Raw genomic sequence first — 10,944 nt, 5'->3', positions numbered from 1 at the left:
TACACAAAATTTTGCCTTTCCTTATTTTCCCTTAAGCTATACACTGGACTTTTGAAATTTCAACCTGAAAAAAAGAGATTAAGGTTATTTTATGTGCTTGAGGATACCAGTGTCTAGAGACACTCTCACTATGACAGTTAGATTTTAATGCCTGAGTTCAAGAGCAGACTAAAAACCAACCAGCGATCCTACCATGTTAAATAGCATAATACAACTGCGTAAGTTTGATAGTCTGGAAAATCACAAGAAACCGTACATATATACTTTGCATTAGAGTCACATAAAAATATATGTAGTGCAGCCGATGCTGGTGGTTGAAGCATATATTATCATCACATTGTATGCAGTGTTTGGTTAATTATTCCTTGCTATGTTATGTAAAACAAATCTCTGAATTTACAAATAATAATGTGGCTAACATACCATCTTTTCAACACACATAAACCAATTCACACTGACGTAGATTGAGACTTGTGTTAACACATACTGCCACTAGAGGATAGTGTTGTCATATTACTATGCACCAACGTTAAGTACATGAAATTACTGTAAAGTTCAAGTTGCTTATTTTCTAAAGCCAGCAAAAAAAAAGAGCATTTATATTTCAACTAAGGATTTTTTTTTGTCTGCAAACCCTGAAGCCTTTTTTAAAATAAAAAAATAGAGCGAAAAATCACATGGCATAATTGCTTATTAATTGGCATTTAGAAACAATATTTAATACGCTATTTGTCTTCAAGTAAGTGAAATGAATTTACCTCAGGTTGAGTGTGCTACCTGGGAATCTCTTGGAAGGAGACAGCCTTTGTGCAGTGGTCTGACATACAGCGGATAACTGAATTTTATTGTAGCGGTGCTGGAAATACATGATCTAATTCTGAGATGTCCATGAAATGTGATGCCGATCATGGCAACCTAAGCTGGTCTAATTACTTGCTACCACATCTCTGCTCTCTTGGCTTGTGTCCTCCCTTGCTCTGTGTCGATCCTCCCAGAATATGTTTTAATAAGTTTTTCGCCATTTTAGATCTCTAAACCGACTCACTATGATCAAGCAGGTAGTGCTCAGCACAGATGAAGTGCAGGAACACACTGCCCTGGCGATGTGTGGCAGCAAATCCACTTCAAATTAAACTGCTTTGTAATCAGAGTCTAGAAAAAGTGCTTCTCTGCTTAAAAATCTATATATTTCTGCTGTAGCTAATACAGTAATCAGATGGAAATAATTCATTTTTGATTGAGTTTAAAAATCAGTTACAGAAATATTGACTCCAAAAGCAGATATAGATCCTTTTGACAGGTGTCATAAACAATAAAAAGGGTCCTTGAAGATGACTTCCCCCACAGAAGGTTGAACATACATCTGGATGAAATGCTCGTGGGATTCTGTGCTATTCAAAGTGTCTTTCTTTTGATTATTTCAGAATGTTCCCTCTTCATTGTAGTACTGAAATAATTTCATTTGCTTGATGAAAAGTGAGGCTGTTGGTGAGGGTTACAGGTATCAGACTTGAAAACTGACTGACAGTCTATTGAGGACCAGGAACCAGATCAGGCCCAGCTCGGGCATACTCACTTATGGCAATTACCGGGAATAAGAAACTTACTCCTCTAATTGCTTACACCTTCACTTGGGCAAAGCAGAGATAAATCAGCTGCCAACTTGAATTAAAACATGGAGACAGAAGTTAGAAAAAAAACTTGCACAAGGTTGAGGTGTACGCTGTATCAAGTACAAAGCCATAGTAAATTGCTGTCATCAGGAATAAGAAAGGAAAGGAGGAGAAATGCAGCTCTACCTGATGCAGTACAGCTGTAAGATTCTCCATGTTCAGAATAAGAATTCTGATTTCTTGAAAAAAAAACAAAATCTAAATTTAGTCTGGTGACGATGTGAACATTCTTCTGAATGAACTCGACAGACTAACACCGCTCAAAACTAGACAGCATTTTTCCTTAATGTCTATTACCTGTTTATAATATGTGTTTATATTACTAACATAACAATACTTGAATTAATGTGTGTATTTACTCAGTTATTCTGTATTGCTTTAATTTCAAAAGTCAACAGGTTTAGCAATTGTTAGCATTTATAGAAGAGCTCCATCCAGCAAAGAAAACTAACAGTAAAAGTGGCATAGAAAATAAGACCTACAAGAGAGATGAAGAATCTGAAAGAGTGCAGGACTTGATAATTCTCTTGATACATGAAAGGTAGTTATAAACAGATTATCATCTACTGTTCAATGTATCCACTAGAAGAAGGACTGGAAGAAGCACAGGAAATATTAATTAAATCTTACACTGAGAAGAACTAGAACATATATTATAATTGTGCAGTGGATGGGATGCCAAGCAATGGACCCACTAAGGCAGCTGTAAAACCTTCTTTACCAAAGGTTTTTCAGTAAATTTAAATGTGCTTGTCATAGATTATTTAGAAAAAAAAAAATGACAAGAGCAATAGGTTATACTGGATTATCTCTTCATGCATATTCCACCTTTCCTACATACTTATAATTCTTTTATGATCCTAAACTGTTGCGAGACAAAAATCTCTACTCATTTACAATCTTACTAAAATCAATAAAAACTGGAAAAATGGTATTGCATCAGACTGTTCTACTCGCGTTATTAGTAATAGTAATATGACATTTTTAGGAAAAGGGATCTGAACTTGGTATATACAAAAACTAATAATTAAGACAAAATCTGTCACCTTCTGATTTATTTTTTTAGTTATAAACACATACACTTGGCACACTTTCTCTATGCTCTTGGGCAAAAATTATCATGTAAATAATTCTCTTATCTATTCTTAGCTATCTGTTCAATAACATCAGGCAACACTGAGCCTTGGGAACTCTCCTAACAATTTCTGGAAGTTTGTTCACAGTGCTGAAAGCAGTCACTAAAAAAAATGACTAGTAGTTACTAAAAGAAAGAAAACCAAATTCTTCAGCTTTGCCACTCCACAACTGAAGCATTACGAGTCTTCCAAATAGAGTGATTTAAATTCAGTTAGGATTATGACTTTATTAAATTTCATTAGGTCATCTTAATTTAAAATGAAGTGAATCTGAGTAATTTTGAATCCAGCAAAGTCCAAGAACTGTTTACAGGGATTTTTCCTTGTGAACTGCTTCTTTATACCTTACGTTTGTACAGATAAAATCACCTTACTGTGGTTGTTTTACTTCCATTTTAGTAGATTTTTGTAGCAATGGGTCTTAATAATCAAGCATTAGTTTACTGTTTGCAGATGATATTTAAGCAATAAAATTCTGCGTGTGGTCTCCACACTAAAGATATCCATAGAATTTATCAGATCTTCTATACTATGAAGTGCTTCATTAAGATAAGTGGGTTTTTTCCTATGATTGCTGAAACTTGGTTTAAGTTGTAGTTCTCATTTTCTTACAAATGAATTTCATTTTCTCTGAAACCTTTATATGCAATTAAATAGCTGCTGTAATGTCAGAACATGTGTCCTGGATTGCTCAATTAAGTCACTCCTATTATTATTACATAATATTATTATATCTGCACTAACAAGATACTTGGCTGAAGGCATAAGTGTCCAGGCACATTCAGTTTTGTTTTTAAATGTACATTATTAAGCAACTGTGAATAGATAACTGCTGGCAGATGATATTTACAGAAATGGCCAACAGCTTTCATAAAAAGAAGTCAAAATACCATGTCAACAGAGATATTAAACTCTCATCTATGAAATATTTTTAACCAGCATTAAATCTTTTTTTTTGGCTTTTGTTTGGGTAAGGAGACCTAACAGGTTCTGGATGACCACTCACACATTAACCAGGATATGAGTTGAATTTTTCTTAAAATTTAATCAGCAAGTTGCAGAGGTATTAAGAAAAGCAAGAACCCAAATAATTTGCTCCTATATTTCACTTTTCAATCTCTTGGCTTTTGTGATACTGCTATGAAACATGTACTCCAATTGACAGTGAATATGGAGGACCTGGATTTTTAATGTCAGGGCTGCAACTGGCTTTCCTAATTAAGACACTCTTTGCATAATCTAAAGAATAAAGTCAAGAACATTTCCTATTCCACCTTACTCCCCACCTCATGTTTAATACAAAGGCTATATCTGAGGTTGAGTCTGACTTCAGGATTTACTTACAGCACTGAGTCAATCAAGGTTGTAAAAAATGCCCTTCTGAATGAGCTAGTTGTGTTGGTAAAAGTGCTACAGTAGATGTAGCAATAGCGGTACAGGCAAAAATGAGACACAGTTTGTCTCACTTGAAGAATAACAATTCTGCAAAAACACCCCCTCCTAAACCAGTTTAATATCCATCTGTACCTGTTTATCTATTTAGAGTTTCTTACAGAAGAATGAATACTACAACAGAAAAGGCCTTGATGCTGCTGCTCATCCTGGTCCTGACGGTCAAAAAAGAAATGAGCAGTCAGACCAGCAGTGAGACCAGTCTGCAGCAAACCCTTAGAGATTCTGTAATTCATGCTGTCAGTTACCTATCAGGCATTGGTTGCCATAGCTATAGCTCCTCTGTCCCTGTGTACTGCAGTAATACAATCTTGAAGCCACAAAAGCACAAAAACTGCAGAGATCTGTATCAGAGAGAAACAGCCAAGCCTTTGGATGTTTTGGCCAGTGATACTACCTGATACTAAAGAATAAAAATTAAAAAACCGATAACCATAGATTAATAAGAACTTCTATTTTGCAAATGTCTTGGATCAAGGACTACACCTGCATGCCATTTTGTCCCAGGCACATAATTACTTTCCCAGTGTATACAAACTTCTCATTCTAAGGAAAACAAAAAGATCAATACTTCAAAAGAGCAAGAATTTCAGAGACATTAAGAACTTAACAGCTAATAATGTCTTGTTTTGGCTGCAGGCTTTAGTTCTGACAACTTTTCAGATCATATTGTTCAGCAATTTAAAAACAAAACATTTCCCCAAATGATAAGACTATAAATTATGGGTCTGAATGGCTTAAATTCTAATGCAATAATTTTATTGTGCCTGGTGGAACCATTAATTAAAAATGTTAAAACACTGTCCAAACCAAACAAAATTCTCTAGATATTTTTGGCCATTTTTCTGGCATTGATATTTCCACTGACTTCAACAGAGTTCCACCAATTTATTTCAGCATTTGGCTCCCTAAGTCCAAAACGTTTCCTTACCCATTTTATAGCATTAAGTGATTTATATTATCAAGTACTAGATTGGTGCAGTTGTGCTAGTTGTAATAAACTATGATACAAGTTAACTCTTTTTTTCTCAGACTCCCTCTTTGGCAAAAGTATTTTGAAGCACTGATAAAACATATTAATGTACTATAGATTCTTACACAAAAGCTAAGCAACCTCATACTCAATTTTAATTTCACATCATATGTTCAGTTTCTTTTATCCCCTAAACCAGAAAATACCAAGCAACTTGCCATGGCTACTAAGTAGATGTTAGAGCTCAGAAGCTAAATAATGCTGAGATAGCTCATGCTGGAAGAACTAATAGCAACATAAAAGCTAGAGTACAACCCGTGCATACATTTTTAATGATGTTTTCTTCTCAAATCAGCAGATGGATGCTGAACGGCTCAAGTGACTGGTAATGTGATACACACCTTTTCATCTCAAAGTAACTGCTTCAAATCTGCCCCATGTTGATTGTATCTGAAAGTTACTATTTGACAGGTATTCAATAGGCAACACGTAATAACCAGTCTTAGTCTAGCTTTTCCTGTACAATCTGGTTAACAAAGCTGGCACGCTGCTTTCAAACTCAGGGTTGAGTAGGCCAGAAAACTTGATTATCCTTCTATGTCTAAAGATTCAGGCCTTCAAAACAAGTTTGAAAAGCAGATGCTATTGGGACAATGGACTTAGCACATAGTACACTTGTTCAGTGGTCAGTTTCCATTGGTGTCTATCAGGTATTTTTTTCAATGACTATATTAACTTAAAAAAAAAAACAAACCACCAAAGAGAAGAAAATCAACCTGAGTCCAATGGAAAAAAACTAATATAATGAGACAGACTATTACTTTCACAAAGTTCAGCATGAAGGATATGATGCGCTCTTCTTTTGTACACTCAAGACACAAGAATTGTCAGTAGTGATACATACAAACATGCAAAATATCTGTATTGTCAAAAAAGCATTAATAAATCAATAAAAATCAAGTGACTGTAACTCCCTTTTTCAGGAAGCCTAAAAAATGCTGGCAGCTACTGTTCTCAGTAAAACTTACCATGTTCAGTGGTCTCCACGAGCTTTTAATTTATGATAGGGTTTTTTCATGCTTACTGAACAGAACCACACTTACGTTTTCATGGAACCCAACTGAAATTAGTAAGGTTTCAAACCAGACCCAAAGGCTGCCTATATCACCTGGAATCTGACAACAAAATTGGTCATAATGCAGAAGCACTTTCCCTTTGAAATGAAAAATATCATCAGGGTATATTTGGAGTAAGCTTAGCAATAGCCATCTGAGAAATAATTAATCAGTCATTTTCAAATCTAAGGTCAGTATCATATGGAAGTGTTTTTAATGAGAATGTTTTTGAAAACATGTCAGGCATGAAAGGGAATTACACGTGTAAAAGAGCTGCAGACATTTAGCTGCAGGTCACAGAGTTACAGAATTGTTACAAATACAACTACATTACTTCCTTGACATCCACGGACATTATCTTCAAGTCTAACTTCTCTCATCTCAGTACAGAACATGAAGATGGATGCTAAGGACAGCTCTCTGACAGGATTCAAACCTTTATGTTAAAGACAGCTGAACACGTAACTTAAATCTGTATCACTATACCTAGACAAACCCACTACAATCATACTTCAATAAAACGACTGAAACTTACTTTGTATATAATATTGTTTGTTATCACTGTTATTAGAATCACAGTCATGATTGCCTCCCTCTTTATTCTAGGCACCGTAGAGACAAATTGCAGTAAAGATAGACAAGAGAGATAAAAGATGTGAAAAAGAAACAGAAACACAGAGATTAACTTGCCAAAATCACACTGCAAATCAATGGTCAAATTAAGAATAGAATCCAGACCTTCCAAACCCCAGTCCTTTGCTAAGCTCACTGAATATTCTCCTGGGCTTTTTCTAAGACATTTTTGTTAGCCATCAGTGTTTAGCAGTAGCAATTAGTGTTAGAACATAAAAAGACCTTTTAAACACAAAGCAACTGAACCTACCACCTCTCAAAATTCCACTTCCTCCGTAACACTTACAAAATAATCAAAAAGTTGACTAAGAGGTTCTTGAATATGCCTGCTGTACCATATATATTTAAGGTTCACACAAGCCTACAACAGCCTGCTAGGCTAGCTGGATATAGTATACCAGTTTCTGCAGCCAACAGCATGCCCAGGAATGCAATGGTCAACATCATAAATGACCAACTTTATGTCTTCAGACCAGATGGCACAGGACCTACATACAGCTGAGCAGCCGGAAATGCACAATCAAAGCCTGAACACACTCATCTGAGTGACTATTGAGCATCTCATAAGTAATGTATACATAGTAAGTTTTCTTTTTAATTGTACAGTTTTTGATCATTTTCCTCTCACTCTGGCTTTAAGCCCACAACTTATGCATATGGCTGATTTAGCATTTAATTGAATCATACTATTTATGAAGCATACTTTTAGGGAAGTACATAGCAAAACCAGACCTTTCTGTGAAAAGGACATTTCCTTACTAGCATTCCATACACAGAGCCATGATACTTCAGTTTTGATTTAAAACCTCTGGTTGGTTCCATAATACAAGTAAATTTAAAAAAAAAAAAAAATCTGAAAAGACTTGCTATTAGTTCATCTAGTTTCTAACATTCTAGATACATATTAAAATGCCTTAGCATATTTAGCAGAACTAAAAGTCAAATCCAACTTAGTAAAGTAAGTTGCAAAAATCCAATTAACTTGGGGCGAGGGGTAGGATTTCTATATAAATGTATGTAAAGAATCCTTTATTTATATATCTTACCTACACCTTTCATACATTCTCTCATTTATTTACACACTTTATTTACCCTATTACCATTATCCTCTTTAAATACACAAAAGAAGCTTTAAAGTTAAAGCACCATGGAAATTATGGACAGGGAGTTACCAATCTGCTTCTTTTATATGCTAATAACAGGGATTTCCCATTTCAATTTATACTGAAAAACAGCTAACTTTAATTCAAATGCCTGCTAATTCTTTCTCTGAAACAAAAATAAAGGAGCTCATGAAGTAATCTGGGCATTTATTCCATAAATTAAAAAGCACAACCACAAAAATATCTTGGCAGCCCCTGTGAAAGGAAGGGAGAAACAGCTCTCACAATTGATTCTTGAATCAATGTTAAATGTATATGGAACACTTCTCTAAACAGCCAAGAAATGTATGAACAGAGAGTCTTCTGATAAAGTTGGAAAGAAACATGTAGGGTAGCAAATAAAAGCAAAAGCAGAGACATACAGCACGCTGGAGACACGAGCTGTTTTGTGGAAATTAAAATCAGTAAGAACAGCTGTGATTCATCAGCTCTGCTCACATCAATAAATGCCATTTTCATGGACAGGAAAAAACTGTGGACAGCAAAAAAAGAGCATAAAGTCAAAAAAAACCTGGACCTCTTTGCAAAGGGAATGCATCAAGTATAAAGATTATGTGTCATGCTTCTGTGGAAGGCACGCAGGCAAAAAATCTGTGTCAAAGGCCTTGTTTTTTGACTTCTTAGTAACTGCCTTCCCACGTTATGGTCTCTCCGTACTTTTATTCACCTAACATGCTTAAGAAATGATGATATCAATGTAAATACAACCCATACCTATGCAGAATTTTTAAAATAAATACTGAACACAAGATGCAGACAAAGTTAACTGTGGGGCAAAGTCTGTACAGGCACACCAGACCATCAGTACACAGCATGATATAAATACAGATGGGAGAGAAATCTGTAGTTAAGTTTGCCAAACACTTCCTATTATAACATTCTAGTTTGAAATGCTTATAAATTTTGCCAATTTTTAATTGCTCAGTCTAAATTCTTTCAGCATATCTGATTTTTTTAAACCTTCAGTAAAAACGGAGCTGACACCTTCTAAAATGTGACTAAGCAAAAAAAATCTGGGTTTGCCAAAGTTGACAAATTCTTGTAACTCTTATGTTGAAAAACTGAATCGAGAATGATGGACTCAGGAGTTTTGCCATCCAGTAAAACCTACAGCTGAATTAGAATACAGACCAAGGCTGCCACCATAACACACAAGGAGATTTGGAGTGCACCTATACTACCAGTTTGAATCATCACCTGTTTTGCTCCAAAGTCCTCTTCATTAGCGTTCACTCTGTGCATGCTTGATTATTCCTAGAATACCCTTTGAAGCAAAATACCAAGGATTCCTCTCAGACAAAATCCAGAAGCCATTCAGTAGCTCTAGGAAATAGTTTAAGTACAAAGTCTCCCTCCACTTGGTCCAATACTCCACCATCGCCCTTGCAAGCCTGTTGCCTGGCATGTCCCTGTAACGTGCCTCTCTGGTAACATGCTATAGCAGCAGGTAAGTGGTATGCTGCAAGAATTTCACTTTTTATCTTAGACAAACAAAAAAGGGTATTTATTATTAAAAAACCTTTCAAAATTGTCCAGATGTCTCATATGCAAAGATGGACTTCAAGGTGCCGAAAGGAAGTCAGTGTGACAAAGGACTCTAGGCTACCACAGCTCTTGAGGAAAGAGGAACTTTGACTGCAGGAATCACCCCGACTACCAGAAGAGATGTGGTACAACAGCTTGGTGCTGACAGACTTTAGTGTAGCCCCAGGCAAGGATACATAAAAACAAAATTTATCCATCTTAAGGTCCACAGTAAGAACTGGCATGATCACAGGATGAGAGCACAGCAGAGGAGTGGTATTTGTGCTGTGTTGTGTAAAAAGGCTGTGGAAAGGCCAGAAGACTTCGAGATCCCTCCAAACACTGCACAGCATAGATGCAGGCAGCCTGCCCTAGGGGGAGCAAGCTCAAAGCTGTCTTGATGGAAGCTACTCCTTACATTCTGTCCAGGAAGCAGGGATTGCTCCTGAAGCAGATCAGAAATCCAGCATACACATCATTTGAGAAGGTGGACACTTCTGAGCGCACTTGGAAGCAGACCCTCACGCACCTACAAACTTAGGGTACTTGCAGGGTTAAGTCCTGATCATGCCTTCCGATTATGTCTTTCAACTCTTCCCACACTGAGATAAAAATATATAGCTATATTAGCTATGACAAATCCTAAAAAAGGCAGAAAAAAGTATGAAGTGTTGAAAGAGAAAATCTTGTATGGTATCAACAGGAGGTACAACTAATTGGATCTCTTCATTCATTCTATAAATAACAACTTAAATATGATAAAAATGAAAATGTAGGAGTCAGCTGCAGTCACCTTTATGTTACTAGTCTCACTCATCTGATGCAAAATTAATCTTCCCTTTGATATCATGTGGGAAGAGGGAATGGTAGTACATGACTAGGAATATCGCACTTAATGCAGCAAAAACCGGGAATCAACAAAGACTGCTAAAAATTCCACCAAAACGCAACATACTAATACCCAACTTGGACACGAAAAAGAGATGGATGATCAAAAATAAACTTATCCTTTATACCCTCTGAAAGCTAGACACATACGATCAATTTTAAACAGATTATTATATCATATTTTAAGGTATCTTTCAACTCATTGTAAATACAAAAAATAAAACCACAAAAAATAGTGGAAAAATGAAAGCAGGCATCCTAATTTCATATATGTTACCAGCAGAGTTACACCTCTTTATTTTCCCAGAAAGATTCAACTGCACGACATGCACCAAAGTCTTGCTTTTGAGATCTTTCTATTTGCTTCGCTGAGGCATAAGAACATCA

The sequence above is a fragment of the Vanellus vanellus genome (genome assembly GCF_965231255.1).
Source record: "Vanellus vanellus genome assembly, chromosome: 6".
NCBI lineage: Eukaryota > Metazoa > Chordata > Aves > Charadriiformes > Charadriidae > Vanellus > Vanellus vanellus.
Note: the sequence above shows the minus strand (reverse complement) of the source record.